Genomic DNA, 10,656 nt, shown 5'->3' on the forward strand with positions numbered 1-10,656 from the left:
CTCCCTCTGTCAGCTTTATCTGAAAAAGGGGTGCTCTCTGTCTGCTGTATCTGAAAGGGGTCCTTTCTCTGTCTGCTGTAGCTGAAAGAGGTGCTCTCTGTCTGCTGTATCTGAAAGGGTGCTTTCTCTGTCTGCTGTAGCTGAAAGAGGTGCTCTCTCTGCTGTATCTGAAAGGTGTGCTCCCTCTGTCTGCTGTATCTGAAAGGGGTGCTTTCTCTGCTGTATGTGAAAGAGGTGCTCTCTCTGTCTGCTGTATCTGAAAGGGATGCTCTCTCTGTCTGCTGTATCTGAAAGGGGTGCTTTCTCTGCTGTATATGAAAGAGGTGCTCTCTCTGTCTGCTGTATCTGAAAGGGGTGCTCCCTCTGTCAGCTGTATCTGAAAAAGGGGTGCTCTCTCTGTCTGCTGTATCTGAAAGGGATGCTCTCTCTGTCTGCTGTATCTGAAAGGGATGCTCTCTCTGTCTGCTGTATCTGAAAGGGTGCTTTCTCTGTCTGCTGTAGCTGAAAGAGGTGCTCTCTCTGCTGTATATGAAAGGTGTGCTCCCTCTGTCTGCTGTATCTGAAAGGGGTGCTCCCTCTGTCTGCTGTATCTGAAAGGGGAGCTTTCTCGGCTGTATCTGAAAGGGGTGCTTTATCTGTCTGCTGTATCTGAAAGGGGTGCTTTCTCTGTCTGCTGGAGCTGAAAGGGGTGCTTTCTCTGCTGTATCTGAAAGGGGTGCTTTCTCTGCTGTATCTGAAAGAGGTGCTCTCTCTGTCTACTGTATCTGAAAGGGGTGCTCTCTCTGTCTACTGTATCTGAAAGGGGTGCTTTCTCTGCTGTATATGAAAGAGGTGCTCTCTCTGTCTGCTGTATCTGAAAGGGGTGCTCTCTCTGTCTGCTGTATCTGAAAGGGGTGCTTTCTCTGCTGTATATGAAAGAGGTGCTTTCTCTGCTGTATATGAAAGAGGTGCTCTCTCTGTCTGCTGTATCTGAAAGGGGTGCTTTTTCTGCTGTATATGAAAGAGGTGCTCTCTCTGTCTGCTGTAGCTGAAAGGGGTGCTCTCTCTGTCTGCTGTAGCTGAAAGAGGTGCTCTCTCTGTCTGCTGTATCTGAAAGGGATGCTCTCTCTGTCTGCTGTATCTGAAAGGGGTGCTCTCTGTCTGCTGTATCTGAAAGGGTGCTTTCTCTGTCTGCTGTAGCTGAAAGAGGTGCTCTCTCTGCTGTATCTGAAAGGTGTGCTCCCTCTGTCTGCTGTATCTGAAAGGGGTGCTCCCTCTGTCTGCTGTATCTGAAAGGGGTGCTCCCTCTGTCAGCTGTATCTGAAAGGGGTCCTTTCTCTGTCTGATGTAGCTGAAAGAGGTGCTCTCTCTGTCTGCTGTATCTGAAAGGGGTGCTTTCTCGGCTGTATCTGAAAGGGGTGCTTTATCTGTCTGCTGTATCTGAAAGGGGAGCTTTCTCTGTCTGCTGGATCTGAAAGGGGTGCTCTCTCTGCTGTATCTGAAAGGGGTGCTTTCTCTGCTGTATATGAAAGAGGTGCTCTCTCTGTCTGCTGTAGCTGAAAGGGGTGCTCTCTCTGTCTGCTGTAGCTGAAAGAGGTGCTCTCTCTGTCTGCTGTATCTGAAAGGGATGCTCTCTCTGTCTGCTGTATCTGAAAGGGGTGCTCTCTGTCTGCTGTATCTGAAAGGGTGCTTTCTCTGTCTGCTGTAGCTGAAAGAGGTGCTCTCTCTGCTGTATCTGAAAGGTGTGCTCCCTCTGTCTGCTGTATCTGAAAGGGGTGCTCCCTCTGTCTGCTGTATCTGAAAGGGGTGCTCCCTCTGTCAGCTGTATCTGAAAGGGGTCCTTTCTCTGTCTGATGTAGCTGAAAGAGGTGCTCTCTCTGTCTGCTGTATCTGAAAGGGGTGCTTTATCTGTCTGCTGTATCTGAAAGGGGAGCTTTCTCTGTCTGCTGGATCTGAAAGGGGTGCTCTCTCTGCTGTATCTGAAAGGGGTGCTTTCTCTGCTGTATATGAAAGAGGTGCTCTCTCTGTCTGCTGTATCTGAAAGGGGTGCTCTCTCTGTCTGCTGTATCTGAAAGGGGTGCTTTCTCTGCTGTATATGAAAGAGGTGCTCTCTCTGTCTGCTGTATCTGAAAGGGGTGCTCTCTGTCTGCTGTATCTGAAAAAGGGGTGCTCCCTCTGTCTGCTGTATCTGAAAAAGGGGTCCTTTCTCTGTCTGCTGTAGCTGAAAGAGGTGCTCTCTCTGTCTGCTGTATCTGAAAGGGGTGCTCTCTCTGTCTGCTGTATCTGAAAGGGATGCTCTCTCTGTCTGCTGTATCTGAAAGGGGTGCTCTCTCTGTCTGCTGTATCTGAAAGGGGTGCTCTCTCTGTCTGCTGTATCTGAAAGGGGTGCTCTCTGTCTGCTGTATCTGAAAGGGGTGCTCTCTCTGCTGTATCTGAAAGGTGTGCTCCCTCTGTCTGCTGTATCTGAAAGGGGTGCTCCCTCTGTCAGCTGTATCTGAAAGGAGTCCTTTCTCTGTCAGCTGTATCTGAAAGGAGTCCTTTCTCTGTCTGCTGTATCTGAAAGAGCTGCTCTCTCTGTCTGCTGTATCTGAAAGGGGTGCTTTCTCGGCTGTATCTGAAAGGGGTGCTTTATCTGTCTGCTGTATCTGAAAGGGGTGCTTTCTCTGTCTGCTGGAGCTGAAAGGGGTGCTCTCTCTGCTGTATCTGAAAGGGGTGCTCTCTCTGCTGTATATGAAAGAGGTGCTCTCTCTGTCTGCTGGAGCTGAAAGGGGTGCTCCCTCTGTCAGCTTTATCTGAAAAAGGGGTGCTCTCTCTGTCTGCTGTATCTGAAAGAGGTGCTCTCTGTCTGCTGTATCTGAAAGGGTGCTTTCTCTGTCTGCTGTAGCTGAAAGAGGTGCTCTCTCTGCTGTATCTGAAAGGTGTGCTCCCTCTGTCTGCTGTATCTGAAAGGGGTGCTTTCTCTGCTGTATGTGAAAGAGGTGCTCTCTCTGTCTGCTGTATCTGAAAGGGGTGCTCTCTCTGTCTGCTGTATCTGAAAGGGGTGCTTTCTCTGCTGTATATGAAAGAGGTGTTCTCTCTGTCTGCTGTATCTGAAAGGGGTGCTCCCTCTGTCAGCTGTATCTGAAAAAGGGGTGCTCTCTCTGTCTGCTGTATCTGAAAGGGATGCTCTCTCTGTCTGCTGTATCTGAAAGGGGTGCTCTCTCTGTCTGCTGTATCTGAAAGGGTGCTTTCTCTGTCTGCTGTAGCTGAAAGAGGTGCTCTCTCTGCTGTATCTGAAAGGGGTGCTCCCTCTGTCAGCTGTATCTGAAAAAGGGGTGCTCTCTCTGTCTGCTGTATCTGAAAGGAGTCCTTTCTCTGTCTGCTGTATCTGAAAGAGCTGCTCTCTCTGTCTGCTGTATCTGAAAGGGGTGCTTTCTCGGCTGTATCTGAAAGGGGTGCTTTATCTGTCTGCTGTATCTGAAAGGGGTGCTTTCTCTGTCTGCTGGAGCTGAAAGGGGTGCTCTCTCTGCTGTATCTGAAAGGGGTGCTCTCTCTGCTGTATATGAAAGAGGTGCTCTCTCTGTCTGCTGGAGCTGAAAGGGGTGCTCCCTCTGTCAGCTTTATCTGAAAAAGGGGTGCTCTCTCTGTCTGCTGTATCTGAAAGAGGTGCTCTCTGTCTGCTGTATCTGAAAGGGTGCTTTCTCTGTCTGCTGTAGCTGAAAGAGGTGCTCTCTCTGCTGTATCTGAAAGGTGTGCTCCCTCTGTCTGCTGTATCTGAAAGGGGTGCTTTCTCTGCTGTATGTGAAAGAGGTGCTCTCTCTGTCTGCTGTATCTGAAAGGGGTGCTCTCTCTGTCTGCTGTATCTGAAAGGGGTGCTTTCTCTGCTGTATATGAAAGAGGTGTTCTCTCTGTCTGCTGTATCTGAAAGGGGTGCTCCCTCTGTCAGCTGTATCTGAAAAAGGGGTGCTCTCTCTGTCTGCTGTATCTGAAAGGGATGCTCTCTCTGTCTGCTGTATCTGAAAGGGGTGCTCTCTCTGTCTGCTGTATCTGAAAGGGTGCTTTCTCTGTCTGCTGTAGCTGAAAGAGGTGCTCTCTCTGCTGTATCTGAAAGGGGTGCTCCCTCTGTCAGCTGTATCTGAAAAAGGGGTGCTCTCTCTGTCTGCTGTATCTGAAAGGGGTCCTTTCTCTGTCTGCTGTAGCTGAAAGAGGTGCTCTCTCTGTCTGCTGTATCTGAAAGGGATGCTCTCTCTGTCTGCTGTATCTGAAAGGGGTGCTCCCTCTGTCTGCTGTATCTGAAAGGGAGCTTTCTCTGTCAGCTGTATCTGAAAGGGGTCCTTTCTCTGTCTGCTGTAGCTGAAAGAGGTGCTCTCTCTGCTGTATCTGAAAGGTGTGCTCCCTCTGTCTGCTGTAGCTGAAAGAGGTGCTCTCTCTGTCTGCTGTATCTGAAAGGGGTCCTTTCTCTGTCTGCTGTAGCTGAAAGAGGTGCTCTCTCTGTCTGCTGTAGCTGAAAGAGGTGCTCTCTCTGTCTGCTGTATCTGAAAGGGGTGCTTTCTCGGCTGTATCTGAAAGGGGTGCTTTATCTGTCTGCTGTATCTGAAAGGGGTGCTTTCTCTGTCTGCTGGAGCAGAAAGGGGTGCTCTCTCTCTGCTGTATCTGAAAGGGGTGCTTTCTCTGCTGTATATGAAAGAGGTGCTCTCTCTGTCTGCTGTATCTGAAAGGGGTGCTCCCTCTGTCAGCTGTATCTGAAAAAGGGGTGCTCTCTCTGTCTGCTGTATCTGAAAGGGGTCCTTTCTCTGTCTGCTGTAGCTGAAAGAGGAGCTCTCTCTGTCTGCTGTATCTGAAAGGGATGCTCTCTCTGTCTGCTGTATCTGAAAGGGGTGCTCTCTGTCTGCTGTATCTGAAAGGGTGCTTTCTCTGCTGTATCTGAAAGGAGTGCTCTCTCTGCTGTATATGAAAGGGGTGCTCTCTCTGCTGTATCTGAAAGGGGTGCTCTCTCTGCTGTATCTGAAAGGGGTGCTTTCTCTGTCTGCTGGAGCTGAAAGGGGTGCTCTCTCTGTCTGCTGTATCTGAAAGGGGTGCTTTCACTGCTGTATATGAAAGAGGTGCTCTCTCTGTCTGCTGTATCTGAAAGGGGTGCTCCCTCCGTCAGCTGTATCTGAAAGGGGTCTTTTCTCTGTCTGCTGTAGCTGAAAGAGGTGCTCTCTCTTTCTGCTGTATCTGAAAGGGATGCTCTCTCTGTCTGCTGTTTCTGAAAGGGAGGCTCTCTCTGTCTGCTGTATCTGAAAAAGGGGTGCTCCCTCTGTCTGCTGTATCTGAAAAAGGGGTCCTTTCTCTGTCTGCTGTAGCTGAAAGAGGTGCTCTCTCTGTCTGCTGTATCTGAAAGGGGTGCTCTCTCTGTCTGCTGTATCTGAAAGGTGTGCTCTCTCTGTCTGCTGTATCTGAAAGGGGTGCTCCCTCTGTCTGCTGTATCTGAAAGGGTGCTTTCTCTGTCTGCTGTAGCTGAAAGAGGTGCTCTCTCTGCTGTATCTGAAAGGTGTGCTCTCTCTGCTGTATCTGAAAGGTGTGCTCTCTCTGTCTGCTGTATCTGAAAGGGGTGCTCCCTCTGTCTGCTGTATCTGAAAGGGGTGCTCTCTGTCTGCTGTATCTGAAAGGGTGCTTTCTCTGTCTGCTGTAGCTGAAAGAGGTGCTCTCTCTGCTGTATCTGAAAGGTGTGCTCCCTCTGTCTGCTGTATCTGAAAGGGGTGCTCCCTCTGTCTGCTGTATCTGAAAGGGGTGCTCCCTCTGTCAGCTGTATCTGAAAGGGGTCCTTTCTCTGTCTGCTGTAGCTGAAAGAGGTGCTCTCTCTGTCGGCTGTATCTGAAAGGGGTGCTTTCTCGGCTGTATCTGAAAGGGGTGCTTTATCTGTCTGCTGTATCTGAAAGGGGTGCTTTCTCTGTCTGCTGGAGCTGAAAGGGGTGCTTTCTCTGCTGTATATGAAAGAGGTGCTTTCTCTGCTGTATATGAAAGAGGTGCTCTCTCTGTCTGCTGTATCTGAAAGGGGTGCTTTCTCTGCTGTATATGAAAGAGGTGCTCCCTCTGTCAGCTGTATCTGAAAGGGGTCCTTTCTCTGTCTGCTGTATCTGAAAGAGGTGCTCTCTCTGTCTGCTGTATCTGAAAGGGGTGCTTTCTTGGCTGTATCTGAAAGGGGTGCTTTATCTGTCTGCTGTATCTGAAAGGGGTGCTTTCTCTGTCTGCTGGAGCTGAAAGGGGTGCTCTCTCTGCTGTATCTGAAAGGGGTGCTTTCTCTGCTGTATATGAAAGAGGTGCTCTCTCTGTCTGCTGTATCTGAAAGGGGTGCTCTCTCTGTCTGCTGTATTTGAAAGGGGTGCTTTCTCTGCTGTATATGAAAGAGGTGCTCTCTCTGTCTGCTGTATCTGAAAGGGGTGCTCTCTGTCTGCTGTATCTGAAAAAGGGGTCCTTTCTCTGTCTGCTGTAGCTGAATGAGGTGCTCTCTCTGTCTGCTGTATCTGAAAGGGGTGCTCTCTCTGTCTGCTGTATCTGAAAGGGATGCTCTCTCTGTCTGCTGTATCTGAAAGGGGTGCTCTCTCTGTCTGCTGTATCTAAAAGGGTGCTTTCTCTGTCTGCTGTAGCTGAAAGAGGTGCTCTCTCTGCTGTATCTGAAAGGTGTGCTCCCTCTGTCTGCTGTATCTGAAAGGGGTGCTCCCTCTGTCTGCTGTATCTGAAAGGGGTGCTCCCTCTGTCAGGTGTATCTGAAAGGGGTCCTTTCTCTGTCTGCTGTATCTGAAAGAGCTGCTCTCTCTGTCTGCTGTATCTGAAAGGGGTGCTTTATCTGTCTGCTGTATCTGAAAGGGGTGCTTTCTCTGTCTGCTGGAGCTGAAAGGGGTGCTTTCTCTGTCTGTTGTAGCTGAAAGAGGTGCTCTCTCTTTCTGCTGTATCTGAAAGGGATGCTCTCTCTGTCTGCTGTTTCTGAAAGGGAGGCTCTCTCTGTCTACTGTATCTGAAAGGGGTGCTCTCTGTCTGCTGTATCTGAAAAAGGGGTGCTCCCTCTGTCTGCTGTATCTGAAAAAGGGGTCCTTTCTCTGTCTGCTGTAGCTGAAAGAGGTGCTCTCTCTGTCTGCTGTATCTGAAAGGGGTGCTCTCTCTGTCTGCTGTATCTGAAAGGTGTGCTCTCTCTGTCTGCTGTATCTGAAAGGGGTGCTCCCTCTGTCTGCTGTATCTGAAAGGGTGCTTTCTCTGTCTGCTGTAGCTGAAAGAGGTGCTCTCTCTGCTGTATCTGAAAGGTGTGCTCCCTCTGTCTGCTGTATCTGAAAGGGGTGCTCCCTCTGTCTGCTGTATCTGAAAGGGGTGCTCCCTCTGTCAGCTGTATCTGAAAGGGGTCCTTTCTCTGTCTGCTGTAGCTGAAAGAGGTGCTCTCTCTGTCGGCTGTATCTGAAAGGGGTGCTTTCTCGGCTGTATCTGAAAGGGGTGCTTTATCTGTCTGCTGTATCTGAAAGGGGTGCTTTCTCTGTCTGCTGGAGCTGAAAGGGGTGCTCTCTCTGTCTGCTGTAGCTGAAAGGGGTGCTCTCTCTGTCTGCTGTAGCTGAAAGGGGTGCTCTCTCTGTCTGCTGTAGCTGAAAGAGGTGCTCTCTCTGTCTGCTGTAGCTGAAAGGGGTGCTCTCTGTCTGCTGTATCTGAAAGGGTGCTTTCTCTGTCTGCTGTAGCTGAAAGAGGTGCTATCTGTGCTGTATCTGAAAGGTGTGCTCCCTCTGTCTGCTGTATCTGAAAGGGGTGCTCCCTCTGTCTGCTGTATCTGAAAGGGGTGCTCCCTCTGTCAGCTGTATCTGAAAGGGGTGCTCCCTCTGTCTGCTGTATCTGAAAGGGGTGCTCCCTCTATCTGCTGTATCTGAAAGGGGTGCTTTCTCGGCTGTATCTGAAAGGGGTGCTTTATCTGTCTGCTGTATCTGAAAGGGGTGCTTTCTCTGTCTGCTGGAGCTGAAAGGGGTGCTTTCTCTGCTGTATCTGAAAGGGGTGCTTTCTCTGCTGTATCTGAAAGGGGTGCTCTCTCTGTCTGCTGTATCTGAAAGGGGTGCTCTCTCTGTCTGCTGTATCTGAAAGGGGTGCTTTCTCTGCTGTATATGAAAGAGGTGCTCTCTCTGTCTGCTGTATCTGAAAGGGGTGCTCTCTCTGTCTGCTGTATCTGAAAGGGGTGCTTTCTCTGCTGTATATGAAAGAGGTGCTCTCTCTGTCTGCTGTATCTGAAAGGGGTGCTCTCTCTGTCTGCTGTATCTGAAAGGGGTGCTCTCTCTGTCTGCTGTATCTGAAAGGGGTGCTTTCTCTGCTGTATATGAAAGAGGTGCTCTCTGTCTGCTGTAGCTGAAAGAGGTGCTCTCTCTGTCTGCTGTAGCTGAAAGGTGTGCTCTCTGTCTGCTGTATCTGAAAGGGTGCTTTCTCTGTCTGCTGTAGCTGAAAGAGGTGCTCTCTCTGCTGTATCTGAAAGGTGTGCTCCCTCTGTCTGCTGTATGTGAAAGGGGTGCTCCCTCTGTCTGCTGTATCTGAAAGGGGTGCTTTCTCTGTCTGCTGTATCTGAAAGGGGTGCTTTCTCTGTCTGCTGTATCTGAAAGGGGTGCTTTCTCTGTCTGCTGTATCTGAAAGGGGTGCTCTCTCTGCTGTATCTGAAAGGGGTGCTTTCTCTGTCTGCTTGTCACAACTGAGGGCCTGAGCTGACGGGAGGCAGCCTCAGTTGTAGGGGCTGAGATGTACCGGAACCTGGGAGGTTGTATCAGACAAAAGGGAGAAAGAAGAAGGCTCTTGTGTGGGCGCACTCATTAATGGTAGTTAAATAACTAGAATGAATAACTAGGTTGATTAGTCAGCAGATAAAACAAAATTTATTTGGAAATATTAGGAATATAATTGCCCCTGGTTGAGGAGATGTGAATGATCCCAGATAAAAATGTTCTGGTCCTGCCTCAGGAAATGAGATGGAGAGGGGTAGAGACACTGCAAGTCATAAACCCTTTCTCACCCGGCCAGTACAGATGATCTGTGTTAATGAGATCAATTAAGTCAATTGATTTTAGATTCTGTCATAATCCTAATGAAGGAATAACAGCTATTATGGCAATGAGTAATAATAGAAACAAATCAAAGGATATACCAGGGTAAAGAAAGAAAAGGATAGGAACAAATGGTGATGCTGCTGTTGGAGTCACATACCACACATCATATGCAATGATTGATGTTCTACAACACTGAGTATTCCCTGTGAGTCTCCACCTCAGGTACTAACTCAGCCCACACTGTTTCGCTTCCAAGATCGGACGAGATCGGGCATTAGCAGTGTGGTTTGATAGTAGAAGGATTTGGTCAGACGTCCAATGAGAGTGCACCTATATAGGGGGGGATAATTAGCTGGGTCTTATAGATACAGTGTGGATCTGCTTTTTGTGTTAGGCAGGAGACATCAAGTCCCACACCGGTGGTATTGTGTCCCTGGATCACAAATGAGAGTCCACGAAAAAGGAAGATATATAGATTTATGAAAAAAACGAAGATATATAGATTTATGAAAAAAACCCTAAAAAGGAAAATGGAGATCAATTAGGCTGTAGTTATTAGGGACGGGTGATAAAAATTACCCGTCCGTATAGATACAAATGGATAAGGAAACACGGATCAAGAATTTTTTTTATATATATGTGTACATTGGTACTGGTGTAAGGAACAGAAAATATGTCAAAGATAATTGTAGATACAAATAAATAGTACTGGTATATGCAATGAAATAATCACTAGTGACATGGGTGTCATTAGAAACACTTTGTGTGAATTGGAGCTGTTATAATCATTAGGATATAGGGAAATAGACATGAAATTCTCATATAACCCATGCAGCAATATGACAACAGGATCTGCAGGAGGAAAGTCAAAGAAGAATGCAGTATTACTTTCCTATAAAATGCAGTTTTTAATCCTGATGCAATAAACTAAGATGCATAAGCCTGGAAAAAGGCATAAATGAAGCCACACAAAAAGCAGATAAATAGTACTGGTATATGCAATGAAATAATCACTAGTGACATGGGTGTCATTAGAAACACTTTGTGTGAATTGGAGCTGTTATAATCATTAGGATATAGGGAAATAGACATGAAATTCTCATATAACCCATGCAGCAATATGACAACAGGATCTGCAGGAGGAAAGTCAAAGAAGAATGCAGTATTTCTTTCCTATAAAATGCAGTTTTTAATCCTGATGCAATAAACTAAGATGCATAAGCCTGGAAAAAGGCATAAATGAAGCTGCACGGATATAGATACAATTTCTATGACAGCTGGGCAAAAATTAGCCCAAAATGGCAGGATGGAATGATCTGACCTGAGGCTAGGAGTGAATCACTTGCAGTTGGACAAAACAGGACCCATTGGAATGGAAAACATGTTTCACCCCTGTGGGGCTTGCTCACTTCCTGGGTCTGTGTGTGAAAAAGCTAGGAGATTTATACCTCCTGATTAGGACTGTATCCAATGAAAAACGAGGCTGGGTAATTGGTGTGAGTGGATGCTGTGAACAGCTGATATCTGCAGCCAGGGGAAGTGCTGGGACGGAAAGGAAACACTGAGGTCCGCGGCGCCATTTTGGAAGAGGGCAGTTAGCCCTTAGTTGTATGGCCATGGTTCTATAATAATGAAAATATAAATAAAATAAAAATAAAAG

The 10,656-nt window shown here is 47.9% G+C and overlaps 1 protein-coding gene across 1 annotated transcript in view; it reads right to left on the bottom strand.

The window, feature by feature from the left end:
- The window catches only part of SHOC1 (shortage in chiasmata 1), a 642,525-nt gene extending 632,075 nt beyond the window's left edge, over positions 1-10,450 (bottom strand). Inside the window, exon 1 of the mRNA XM_063914688.1 lies at positions 10,318-10,450. The gene's annotated coding sequence lies outside the window, so the exon portion shown is untranslated. The remainder of the gene's footprint in view (positions 1-10,317) is intronic.
- Positions 10,451-10,656: the final 206 nt, after the last annotated feature.

This window comes from Pseudophryne corroboree, chromosome 1 (assembly GCF_028390025.1).
Source record: "Pseudophryne corroboree isolate aPseCor3 chromosome 1, aPseCor3.hap2, whole genome shotgun sequence".
Lineage (NCBI taxonomy): Eukaryota > Metazoa > Chordata > Amphibia > Anura > Myobatrachidae > Pseudophryne > Pseudophryne corroboree.